This window comes from Callospermophilus lateralis, unplaced genomic scaffold (assembly GCF_048772815.1).
Source record: "Callospermophilus lateralis isolate mCalLat2 unplaced genomic scaffold, mCalLat2.hap1 Scaffold_43, whole genome shotgun sequence".
Taxonomy (NCBI): Eukaryota; Metazoa; Chordata; class Mammalia; order Rodentia; family Sciuridae; genus Callospermophilus; species Callospermophilus lateralis.
Genome location: NW_027514380.1, coordinates 4,835,009 through 4,849,240, shown reverse-complemented (window position 1 = coordinate 4,849,240; position 14,232 = coordinate 4,835,009).

Below are 14,232 nucleotides of genomic sequence, written 5' to 3'. Positions count from 1 at the left end.
GTACTCTGACTCTGCCTACCTACTATAAAAACTTTTAAACTCTTAATCCCCATTTCTATATCATTGCCAACAAGTGAACATTCACTGCCCTACAACAAACCAGAAAACTCACATTGAACAATGTTTCCCCAGTAGAGACCAAGACACAATACTTATTAAGAAAATACCCTAGTTATGATTTAGTAGTTAAAGCTTTATTTGAGTGTTAAATGTGCTCTAATTATGTGTGTGTGTGTGTGTGTGTGTGTGTGTGTGTGTGTGTGTGTGCTTGTGTGTAAAACATGCACTGAGGAGTAAAATAAATGCAGGATTGCAACAGCCTTCTTAAAAGTAAGAAGCAGCTTTATCACATTTGAAGCCCAGTGAAGAATCTGCCTGATACTTGACCTACAATTAATTGAAATGTGAAAAATTCAGGCCTAGTAAAACAAAGCCAACATACATAATAAATCTAATCAGTCTGTCTCACCTGTTTTCAAATCAGTCCTTTAAATAAACCTAAATTGCCAGCATAAAACATCAGTTGTTCTAAACGAGTGGACGGATGTCCCCTGCCATGGGCTGTGTAAAATACATGGAGGATCCCACACTGATTGGTATCTAGAATGACTTCTGCCTGAACTACTACTGGAGAATAGTTGCTGATATACTGCGGTTCTTATACCAGTAAATTGGAATGAATGTAATTTCAGGCTGCAAAGGAATAAATTGATTTTACTAACTGGTTTTTGGAAAACACTGCCATGAAAAATTATCAATATGTTCATAAAGGCATCTACATGTCTCTCCACAGGGGTTTTACTTAATGGGGGAGGGGGTGAGGTCTGGATATAACTTAACTGTCCATTAGTAGGTAGAACAATATAATGGGAATCACAGTGGCCATACCGGTTTGAACTCAATCTAGGTAACATGGATTCATCTCTGTGTAATAGGCCTGCTTCTGAAAAACACAAAGTCGGGCTCCAAAAGCAGAACGATATTTTCAGAATACCATGTTATGTTTGTAAATAGATAGAAAGATAGATATACAGAAATCAAAAAATCTGAAAACGGTCTGCAAGTGCACATTTCAATAACTTACAATGTCAGTAGTGGGGGGTTAATAGCAGATCAAGAAGACTGTATCTGCATGCGAAATGGTTCAATTTTCAAAGAGTTTTATAAAGGACAATGGACAAAAAATTCAAAGGGTTACAGTAAGTGTTGAGGAGTGACTTGGTAAAAGGAGCACAGAGGTGAGAAAGAATTAAGTAGAGTTCAATAGAACCAGGTATAATATCTGTACACATGACTCCATGAAAGGGGACACTTAAAGAAATCATAAGGCCTAAGGAGAGATCAGGATTAGGGGGGCTTGTAGGAAGAGCTGAAAAAAAACAAAAGCATGCAATGGGCAGAAAATGTGGAATAAAAGGCCTCACAGGTGGTAAACTGATCCATCTCTCCCTGGTAGTTCAACTGTATGAATAACAGAGAGGCCGACTAAGTGGGAAAGTACTTGGAAACTCTATTCATACAGACAACAGAAAGTGCCACCAGAGTGAAAAAAGTAAACCTAGTAAGGCAGCTTAGCCCCATCCCCTTGGTGTTTTATGCCAGCTATCTTTCTTACTGTGCCTCTGTTCATCTACACTGATACGTGTTAGGTCCAAAGGCAGTGACAAACATTGTTACATGTATTGATGAATCCTGCCAATTCCACAAAGCACAGCCATTTTACTTAGTGTTCTCAATACCTTCTTTTCGACTCTCATCTCGTTTGAAGAAACACTTTCAGAGGAAAGAAGTTCTCCCTAAGCCACATGTGTCCTTAAGTAAACTATGAATTGAGTGCTATTTCAAGGTGTTTGGGCTGATTCCTCCACAGGGCCCGTAAAACCTAGAAAAGTGTCATGCACCAGCAGGCAGTACATCTTCACTGAGTCCTGTTCTTTGCACACCAGGGTCATCTTATTGTCCATTTAATGGTCAGAAAAACAGTGTTACAGTGAGTATCCTTCTTAGTAGTAGGACTAAAGTGTTTTGGACTCGCATGTTCAGATACTGAAAAGGCTCAGGGAAGTCCACTTGAAAGCTGGTCATTCGATACAGGTGCTGGAGAGGAAAACAAGCGACTCTCATTTGGCAACTTTTAAACAGTGATACAGCTCTGGCCGTGTAAGCGTAAATAACAACAGGTCTAATCATGCATGGTGGCCTATGAGCTTGGAACTTGCATGCTTACAAAACCTGTGATTACTTGTGCATCTTCTCCTTCGAACCTCATATGTGACTCATCAACAAGTCAAGTGCTAACTTGGGAGGAAAACAATATGTTGGGATGTCCTTTTTGTACATCAAGCCATGACCTCTTTGTCTTAACATCAACAATATAATTCATGTTCAGGAGTTACATCCATTTCAGTGTGTCATATCCATCCTTCTCTTGGCTATATATTTATAAGGACCAGCCAGCTTCCTTAGATGTTTTTAAGCCCATGAAAAGTCCAAAAAAAAAAAAAAACATCTGAAAGAAGAGTTTCAAGAATTTTCCACAAATACTAGTCTAGAAATGCTGACATGAAAACCAACTAAAGTTTTCAACTCCTTCTTTTTAGGAACCTTAGCTGTGCCGTGCTTTTCAAAAATGACTTGTCATAACTGATTTGTGCCCATGTTGGCAACTCTTCTGAAATTACTTTGACAGTAGACTAATGTGAGAGTTTCTCTTTAGAGAAAATTCAAATTACTTGCGTAGGAAGTGGCAGTAGGTCTGGGGATGTTGTAGCAGCTCACTGGCAGTGACCTTGCCTAGCTTGGGGCTGGCCTGCCATGGATTTTCACCCCAAACACTTGCAAGAAAAAAAAAAAAGACGGAAGGGAGAGAGAAAGTTGGAAGGGAGGGAGGCAAAGTTGGAGGGATGGAGGGAGGTAGAAAAGAAGGAAGAAGAAAAGGAGAAAAACCAGGAAGGGAGGAAGAAAGCAAGGAAGGAGGAAATAGGGAGAGTACAAGGGCAGGGAAAGGACTGAGTCACTAAAACAGAAGGCCAAAAAAAACCAAAAAATAAAATAAAATAAAATAAAACAAAAGGCAAGCGACACAAAGACCAATATAGGCCATGAAAGCTGTTTGAACAGTTTAGACAGCTTTAGAATTTGAGTGACAACAAACTGAATGTTATGATGACTGGATGGAATCTTCCTACTAAGCCCCGCCTTGGCCTGGCCTAAACCAAATCAAGGGGTGGGTGGCATGGAGAGGAATTCTCTCTGGCTGGAGTGGGAGGGACCTGAACCTGTGGCACTTGAGGATGCACTGGGTAGGGAAGGGGACAAGACTCCCCTGATGGGCAGTTGAGCACAACAAGGCTCCTGGGAGCCCTTGATCATGGCTCCCACCGCCATACGCCCACCACCCGCCATACGCTCACACCCTGAAGGGGATTGCAGTGGTCTGCTCCGTTGCCTGGTGCAGGTTGGAGTTCCTGACCAAACACCTGAGTGTCCACAGCCTGCGTTGGCCTGCCTGGGCAGGCTGTAGTTGTGGTGGCAAGAGCCAAAGCCGTCTTGGTGTGATGGAGGAGCCAAGGGCTGCCTCTCAGCCATACTAGTGAGTGGTTCTGGAAGAAGCACCAAGGGTTGTGGCAGCATTGTCCGAAGACATGAAGCCGGGCCATCTTCCTTATGGCTTTCCTTGGGAGTTGGTGATGTGTACAGCTCTTAGCAGCTCTTAGATTTTTGGCTGTTCTCTCACTTTTCTGGAGATGTTTTCAGTCGGTTAGTAGCAGGCTTTACTTGGGAAGAGAAAAAAAGCTGGCTCTAAATCTGCGGGACTTATTGAAAAAAAGTGTGGACTTCTTGAAAAAGTGAGCCTTGTTGAAAAAAAACATGAAGGCTTAGCCTCATCTTTAAAGGATTGCAGGTTTGAGAAGGGTTCAAGGGAAGCACAACATCTGGAGGCAACCTACGAAAAGCTGCATTGGTCCAAATCCAGCCATGGCGTTGAAATGCTCTTTCTAGAAGAAGAGCTCAAAGCACAGAAGGCTAAACATGGTCAACAGGATGAAACGATGGCGCATCTATCAAGAAGGATACAGTCCCTCCAAGGTGAATCTGAAACCCTCAGATCACAAATAGCTGAAGCTAAAACAAACTGGAGACTCTTTCAAGTGAATGAGGAAGAACTGAAGCTGGCAATCAAAGAGGTGCCTTGTTTCCAGTTGACCCAAGGAGTCAGTTCATGAGAAGAGGATTTTTTTTCCTCCACCTCTCCGAGGAAACTTGTATGGGAACCTGGAGATTATTTTCCACCTGGCCCGCCATCCACTCCATTTCCAATGCGAAGTGTCTTTGCAGGGAGTGGGTTTTCCTCTCAATCTTCCCCACAAGAGCTGGAATTCAGCCCTCTACACCTGCATTCTGAAAGTACAAGTGAGTTCACTGAAGGGTTCCTTCCACCTGCAAATGAGCCTGTTACTCAACATCCAGAACCAAACAAGAAACCTCATACTGTTGGTCTCTCTTCAAATGTAATTTGACTTTTCTCTCATTTTTAGTTTTTAAGTAAGTGCTTTTACTTCAGTAATTGACTATACTTTGACTCCAATTGAATCTCAATGAAACTATAATTCTTAAGATAGTATTTAGTAAATAAAGATGGTTTACATAGGAAGTTTATGAGTAAATTATTCCTATTTTGTTTTATTCCAGAGTACAGCATTTAATCTGATGATGCCACTATTACATAAACAAGAATGGGAGTTCTAGGTACTTGTAATCTAGCTGAAGAAAATATATTTTAAACTCCCAAAAAACAAGTGTATTTAGTATGACTGTAGCAAATGTGAAGTGACTTTAGGCTTAATGAAAAATTGTCACTGATTTTCAGACTGGTTGGGCATATCAGCTAGTTTTTCCATATTAGAATAACTAGAGCATGGGAGGACTAAAGGAGAGAACACAACTAAACATGTCACGGAAACAGGAGATCTCAACGACAAAGAAAAATGAAGACCTCTTTTTTATATTGGTTGCTTAAAACATTACATGGCTCTTGAGATATCATATTTCCTACATTAGATTCAAGTGAGCTATGAACTCCCATTTTTACCCCATATACAGTTTGCACAATCACATTGTTTACACATCCACATTTTTACAAAATGCCATATTAGTAACTGCTGTATTCTGTTACCTTCTCTATCCTCTACTATCCCCCCTCTCCGGCCCTCCCATCATCTCTCTCTATCCCATCTGCTGTAATTTAACGTTTGGGAATTGGAAATCACACTTTAAACTCACTCTGCTCCCCTTTTTCCCTTCTGTCAAACTACTCATCATCTTCTTCTATTTCTCCTCCTCCTCCTCCTCTTCGTCCTCCTCCTTATACCTTTAATTCATTCATCATACACTCAGGCATTGGTTCATTCATTCCTTTCACCTATGGTGTTGGGGATCCAACTCAAGATCTTTGAAAGTGCACAGCCAGCACTCTAGTGCTCAGCCAAAACCCCAGCACCTGTCTTTTTGATTTTATGACTGTTTATATGAAATTCAGAATTGCATTCTGCTATGGTTCACTGATATGCTTATTGACTCAGTCCTTGTTTTCTGGGAGACTTTAGGAAAATATACATGAATTATTAGGAGATTGAAATGAAGAAACAAAGAGGAAATTCCCCAATTTCTTATTCTTAGATTCCATACTCTGACTCTGCCTACCTACTATAAAAACTTTTAAACTCTTAATCCCCATTTCTATATCATTGCCAACAAGTGAACATTCACTGCCCTACAACAAACCAGAAAACTCACATTGAACAATGTTTCCCCAGTAGAGACCAAGACACAATACTTATGAAAAAAATACCCTAGTTATGATTTAGTAGTTAAAGCTTTATTTGAGTGTTAAATGTGCTCTAATTATGTGTTTGTGTGTGTGTGTGTGTGCTTGTGTGTAAAACATGCACTGAGGAGTAAAATAAATGCAGGATTGCAACAGCCTTCTTAAAAGTAAGAAGCAGCTTTATCACATTTGAAGCCCAGTGAAGAATCTGCCTGATACTTGACCTACAATTAATTGAAATGTGAAAAATTCAGGCCTAGAAAAACAAAGCCAACATACATAATAAATCTAATCAGTCTGTCTCACCTGTTTTCAAATCAGTCCTTTAAATAAACCTAAATTGCCAGCATAAAACATCAGTTGCTCTAAACGAGTGGACGGATGTCCCCTGCCATGGGCTGTGTAAAATACATGGAGGATCCCGCACTGATTGGTATCTAGAATGACTTCTGCCTGAACTACTACTGGAGAATAGTTGCTGATATACTGCGGTTCTTATACCAGTAAACTGGAATGAAGGTAATTTCAGGCTGCAAAGGAATAAATTGATTTTACTAACTGGTTTTTGGAAAACACTGCCATGAAAAATTATCAATATGTTCATAAAGGCATCTACATGTCTCTCCACAGGGGTTTTACTTAATGGGGGAGGGGGTGAGGTCTGGATATAACTTAACTGTCCATTAGTAGGTAGAACAATATAATGAGAATCACAGTGGCTATACCGGTTTGAACTCAATCTAGGTAACATGGATTCATCTCTGTGTAATAGGCCTGCTTCTGAAAAACACAAAGTCGGGCTCCAAAAGCAGAACGATATTTTCAGAATACCATGTTATGTTTGTAAATAGATAGACAGATAGATATACAGAAATCAAAAATCTGAAAACGGTCTGCAAGTGCACATTTCAATAACTTACAATGTCAGTAGTGGGGGGTTAATAGCAGATCAAGACTGTATCTGCATGCGAAATGGTTCAATTTTCAAAGAGTTTTTTAAAGGACAATGGACAAAAAATTCAAAGGGTTACAGTAAGTGTTGAGGAGTGACTTGGTAAAAGGAGCACAGAGGTGAGAAAGAATTAAGTAGAGTTCAATAGAACCAGGTATAATATCTGTACACATGACTCCATGAAAGGGGACACTTAAAGAAATCATAAGGCCTAAGGAGAGATCAGGATTAGGGGGGCTTGTAGGAAGAGCTGAAAAAAAACAAAAGCATGCAATGGGCAGAAAATGTGGAATAAAAGGCCTCACAGGTGGTAAACTGATCCATCTCTCCCTGGTAGTTCAACTGTATGAATAACAGAGAGGCCGACTAAGTGGGAAAGTACTTGGAAACTCTATTCATACAGACAACAGAAAGTGCCACCAGAGTGAAAAAAGTAAACCTAGTAAGGCAGCTTAGCCCCATCCCCTTGGTGTTTTATGCCAGCTATCTTTCTTACTGTGCCTCTGTTCATCTACACTGATACGTGTTAGGTCCAAAGGCAGTGACAAACATTGTTACATGTATTGATGAATCCTGCCAATTCCACAAAGCACAGCCATTTTACTTAGTGTTCTCAATACCTTCTTTTCGACTCTCATCTCGTTTGAAGAAACACTTTCAGAGGAAAGAAGTTCTCCCTAAGCCACATGTGTCCTTAAGTAAACTATGAATTGAGTGCTATTTCAAGGTGTTTGGGCTGATTCCTCCACAGGGCCCGTAAAACCTAGAAAAGTGTCATGCACCAGCAGGCAGTACATCTTCACTGAGTCCTGTTCTTTGCACACCAGCGTCATCTTATTGTCCATTTAATGGTCAGAAAAACAGTGTTACAGTGAGTATCCTTCTTAGTAGTAGGACTAAAGTGTTTTGGACTCGCATGTTCAGATACTGAAAAGGCTCAGGGAAGTCCACTTGAAAGCTGGTCATTTGATACGGGTGCTGGAGAGGAAAACAAGTGACTCTCATTTGGCAACTTTTAAACAGTGATACAGCTCTGGCCGTGTAAGCGTAAATAACAACAGGTCTAATCATGCATGGTGGCCTATGAGCTTGGAACTTGCATGCTTACAAAACCAGTGATTACTTGTGCATCTTCTCCTTCGAACCTCATATGTGACTCATCAACAAGTCAAGTGCTAACTTGGGAGGAAAACAATATGTTGGGATGTCCTTTTTGTACATCAAGCCATGACCTCTTTGTCTTAACATCAACAATATAATTCATGTTCAGGAGTTACATCCATTTCAGAGTGTCATATCCATCCTTCTCTTGGCTATATATTTATAAGGACCAGCCAGCTTCCTTAGATGTTTTTAAGCCCATGAAAAGTCCAAAAAAAAAAAAAAAAGAGTTTCAAGAATTTTCAACAAATACTAGTCTAGAAATGCTGGCATGAAAACCAACTAAAGTTTTCAACTCCTTCTTTTTAGGAACCTTAGCTGTGCCGTGCTTTTCAAAAATGACTTGTCATAACTGATTTGTGCCCATGTTGGCAACTCTTCTGAAATTACTTTGACAGTAGACTAATGTGAGAGTTTCTCTTTAGAGAAAATTCAAATTACTTGCGTAGGAAGTGGCAGCAGGTCTGGGGATGTTGTAGCTCACTGGCAGTGACCTTGCCTAGCTTGGGGCTGGCCTGCCATGGATTTTCACCCCAAACACTTGCAAGAAAAAAAAAAAGACGGAAGGGAGAGAGAAAGTTGGAAGGGAGGGAGGCAAATTTGGAGGGATGGAGGGAGGTAGAAAAGAAGGAAGAAGAAAAGGAGAAAAACCAGGAAGGGAGGAAGAAAGCAAGGAAGGAGGAAATAGGGAGAGTACAAGGGCAGGGAAAGGACTGAGTCACTAAAACAAAAGGCCAAAAAAAACCAAAAAATAAAATAAAATAAAATAAAACAAAAGGCAAGCGACACAAAGACCAATATAGGCCATGAAAGCTGTTTGAACAGTTTAGACAGCTTTAGAATTTGAGTGACAACAAACTGAATGTTATGATGACTGGATGGAATCTTCCTACTAAGCCCCGCCTTGGCCTGGCCTAAACCAAATCAAGGGGTGGGTGGCATGGAGAGGAATTCTCTCTGGCTGGAGTGGGAGGGACCTGAACCTGTGGCACTTGAGGATGCACTGGGTAGGGAAGGGGACAAGACTCCCCTGATGGGCAGTTGAGCACAACAAGGCTCCTGGGAGCCCTTGATCATGGCTCCCACCGCCATACGCCCACCACCCGCCATACGCTCACACCCTGAAGGGGATCGCAGTGGTCTGCTCCGTTGCCTGGTGCAGGTTGGAGTTCCTGACCAAACACCTGAGTGTCCACAGCCTGCGTTGGCTTGCCTGGCCAGGCTGTGGTTGTGGTGGCAAGAGCAAAAGCCGTCTTGGTGTGATGGAGGAGCCAAGGGCTGCCTCTCAGCCATACTAGTGAGTGGTTCTGGAAGCACCAAGGGTTGTGGCAGCATTGTCTGAAGACATGAAGCCAGGCCATCTTCCTTATGGCTTTCCTTGGGAGTTGGTGATGTGTACAGCTCTTAGATTTTTGGCTGTTCTCTCACTTTTCTGGAGATGTTTTCAGTCGGTTAGTAGCAGGCTTTACTTGGGAAGAGAAAAAAAGCTGGCTCTAAATCTTGCGGGACTTATTGAAAAAAAGTGTGGACTTCTTGAAAAAGTGAGCCTTGTTGAAAAAAAACATGAAGGCTTAGCCTCATCTTTAAAGGATTGCAGGTTTGAGAAGGGTTCAAGGGAAGCACAACATCTGGAAGCAACCTACGAAAAGCTGCATTGGTCCGAATCCAGCCATGGCGTTGAAATGCTCTTTCTAGAAGAAGAGCTCAAAGCACAGAAGGCTAAACATGGTCAACAGGATGAAACGATGGCGCATCTATCAAGAAGGATACAGTCCCTCCAAGGTGAATCTGAAACCCTCAGATCACAAATAGCTGAAGCTAAAACAAACTGGAGACTCTTTCAAGTGAATGAGGAAGAACTGAAGCTGGCAATCAAAGAGGTGCCTTGTTTCCAGTTGACCCAAGGAGTCAGTTCATGAGAAGAGGACCTTTTTTTTCCTCCACCTCTCCGAGGAAACTTGTATGGGAACCTGGAGATTATTTTCCACCTGGCCCGCCATCCACTCCATTTCCAATGCGAAGTGTCTTTGCAGGGAGAGGGTTTTCCTCTCAATCTTCCCAACAAGAGCTGGAATTCAGCCCTCTACACCTGCATTCTGAAAGTACAAGTGAGTTCACTGAAGGGTTCCTTCCACCTGCAAATGAGCCTGTTACTCAACATCCAGAACCAATCAAGAAACCTCATACTGTTGGTCTCTCTTCAAATGTAATTTGACTTTTCTCTCATTTTTAGTTTTTAAGTAACTGCTTTTACTTCAGTAATTGACTATACTTTGGCTCCAATTGAATCTCAATGAAACTATAATTCTTAAGATAGTATTTTGTAAATAAAGATGGTTTACATAGGAAGTTTATGAGTAAATTATTCCTATTTTGTTTTATTCCAGAGTACAGCATTTAATCTGATGATGCCACTATTACATAAACAAGAATGGGAGTTCTAGGTACTTGTAATCTAGCTGAAGAAAATATATTTTAAACTCCCAAAAAACAAGTGTATTTAGTATGACTGTAGCAAATGTGAAGTGACTTTAGGCTTAATGAAAAATTGTCACTGATTTTCAGACTGGTTGGGCATATCAGCTAGTTTTTCCATATTAGAATAACTAGAGCATGGGAGGACTAAAGGAGAGAACACAACTAAACATGTCACGGAAACAGGAGATCTCAACGACAAAGAAAAATGAAGACCTCTTTTTTATATTGGTTGCTTAAAACATTACATGGCTCTTGAGATATCATATTTCCTACATTAGATTCAAGTGAGCTATGAACTCCCATTTTTACCCCATATACAGTTTGCACAATCACATTGTTTACACATCCACATTTTTACAAAATGCCATATTAGTAACTGCTGTATTCTGTTACCTTCTCTATCCTCTACTATCCCCCCTCTCCGGCCCTCCCATCATCTCTCTCTATCCCATCTGCTGTAATTTAACGTTTGGGAATTGGAAATCACACTTTAAACTCACTCTGCTCCCCTTTTTCCCTTCTGTCAAACTACTCATCATCTTCTTCTATTTCTCCTCCTCCTCCTCCTCTTCGTCCTCCTCCTTATACCTTTAATTCATTCATCATACACTCAGGCATTGGTTCATTCATTCCTTTCACCTATGGTGTTGGGGATCCAACTCAAGATCTTTGAAAGTGCACAGCCAGCACTCTAGTGCTCAGCCAAAACCCCAGCACCTGTCTTTTTGATTTTATGACTGTTTATATGAAATTCAGAATTGCATTCTGCTATGGTTCACTGATATGCTTATTGACTCAGTCCTTGTTTTCTGGGAGACTTTAGGAAAATATACATGAATTATTAGGAGATTGAAATGAAGAAACAAAGAGGAAATTCCCCAATTTCTTATTCTTAGATTCCATACTCTGACTCTGCCTACCTACTATAAAAACTTTTAAACTCTTAATCCCCATTTCTATATCATTGCCAACAAGTGAACATTCACTGCCCTACAACAAACCAGAAAACTCACATTGAACAATGTTTCCCCAGTAGAGACCAAGACACAATACTTATTAAGAAAATACCCTAGTTATGATTTAGTAGTTAAAGCTTTATTTGAGTGTTAAATGTGCTCTAATTATGTGTGTGTGTGTGTGTGTGTGTGTGTGTGTGTGTGTGTGTGTGTGTGCTTGTGTGTAAAACATGCACTGAGGAGTAAAATAAATGCAGGATTGCAACAGCCTTCTTAAAAGTAAGAAGCAGCTTTATCACATTTGAAGCCCAGTGAAGAATCTGCCTGATACTTGACCTACAATTAATTGAAATGTGAAAAATTCAGGCCTAGTAAAACAAAGCCAACATACATAATAAATCTAATCAGTCTGTCTCACCTGTTTTCAAATCAGTCCTTTAAATAAACCTAAATTGCCAGCATAAAACATCAGTTGTTCTAAACGAGTGGACGGATGTCCCCTGCCATGGGCTGTGTAAAATACATGGAGGATCCCACACTGATTGGTATCTAGAATGACTTCTGCCTGAACTACTACTGGAGAATAGTTGCTGATATACTGCGGTTCTTATACCAGTAAATTGGAATGAATGTAATTTCAGGCTGCAAAGGAATAAATTGATTTTACTAACTGGTTTTTGGAAAACACTGCCATGAAAAATTATCAATATGTTCATAAAGGCATCTACATGTCTCTCCACAGGGGTTTTACTTAATGGGGGAGGGGGTGAGGTCTGGATATAACTTAACTGTCCATTAGTAGGTAGAACAATATAATGGGAATCACAGTGGCCATACCGGTTTGAACTCAATCTAGGTAACATGGATTCATCTCTGTGTAATAGGCCTGCTTCTGAAAAACACAAAGTCGGGCTCCAAAAGCAGAACGATATTTTCAGAATACCATGTTATGTTTGTAAATAGATAGAAAGATAGATATACAGAAATCAAAAAATCTGAAAACGGTCTGCAAGTGCACATTTCAATAACTTACAATGTCAGTAGTGGGGGGTTAATAGCAGATCAAGAAGACTGTATCTGCATGCGAAATGGTTCAATTTTCAAAGAGTTTTATAAAGGACAATGGACAAAAAATTCAAAGGGTTACAGTAAGTGTTGAGGAGTGACTTGGTAAAAGGAGCACAGAGGTGAGAAAGAATTAAGTAGAGTTCAATAGAACCAGGTATAATATCTGTACACATGACTCCATGAAAGGGGACACTTAAAGAAATCATAAGGCCTAAGGAGAGATCAGGATTAGGGGGGCTTGTAGGAAGAGCTGAAAAAAAACAAAAGCATGCAATGGGCAGAAAATGTGGAATAAAAGGCCTCACAGGTGGTAAACTGATCCATCTCTCCCTGGTAGTTCAACTGTATGAATAACAGAGAGGCCGACTAAGTGGGAAAGTACTTGGAAACTCTATTCATACAGACAACAGAAAGTGCCACCAGAGTGAAAAAAGTAAACCTAGTAAGGCAGCTTAGCCCCATCCCCTTGGTGTTTTATGCCAGCTATCTTTCTTACTGTGCCTCTGTTCATCTACACTGATACGTGTTAGGTCCAAAGGCAGTGACAAACATTGTTACATGTATTGATGAATCCTGCCAATTCCACAAAGCACAGCCATTTTACTTAGTGTTCTCAATACCTTCTTTTCGACTCTCATCTCGTTTGAAGAAACACTTTCAGAGGAAAGAAGTTCTCCCTAAGCCACATGTGTCCTTAAGTAAACTATGAATTGAGTGCTATTTCAAGGTGTTTGGGCTGATTCCTCCACAGGGCCCGTAAAACCTAGAAAAGTGTCATGCACCAGCAGGCAGTACATCTTCACTGAGTCCTGTTCTTTGCACACCAGGGTCATCTTATTGTCCATTTAATGGTCAGAAAAACAGTGTTACAGTGAGTATCCTTCTTAGTAGTAGGACTAAAGTGTTTTGGACTCGCATGTTCAGATACTGAAAAGGCTCAGGGAAGTCCACTTGAAAGCTGGTCATTCGATACAGGTGCTGGAGAGGAAAACAAGCGACTCTCATTTGGGAACTTTTAAACAGTGATACAGCTCTGGCCGTGTAAGCGTAAATAACAACAGGTCTAATCATGCATGGTGGCCTATGAGCTTGGAACTTGCATGCTTACAAAACCTGTGATTACTTGTGCATCTTCTCCTTCGAACCTCATATGTGACTCATCAACAAGTCAAGTGCTAACTTGGGAGGAAAACAATATGTTGGGATGTCCTTTTTGTACATCAAGCCATGACCTCTTTGTCTTAACATCAACAATATAATTCATGTTCAGGAGTTACATCCATTTCAGTGTGTCATATCCATCCTTCTCTTGGCTATATATTTATAAGGACCAGCCAGCTTCCTTAGATGTTTTTAAGCCCATGAAAAGTCCAAAAAAAAAAAAAACATCTGAAAGAAGAGTTTCAAGAATTTTCCACAAATACTAGTCTAGAAATGCTGACATGAAAACCAACTAAAGTTTTCAACTCCTTCTTTTTAGGAACCTTAGCTGTGCCGTGCTTTTCAAAAATGACTTGTCATAACTGATTTGTGCCCATGTTGGCAACTCTTCTGAAATTACTTTGACAGTAGACTAATGTGAGAGTTTCTCTTTAGAGAAAATTCAAATTACTTGCGTAGGAAGTGGCAGTAGGTCTGGGGATGTTGTAGCAGCTCACTGGCAGTGACCTTGCCTAGCTTGGGGCTGGCCTGCCATGGATTTTCACCCCAAACACTTGCAAGAAAAAAAAAAAAGACGGAAGGGAGAGAGAAAGTTGGAAGGGAGGGAGGCAAAGTTGGAGGGATGGAGG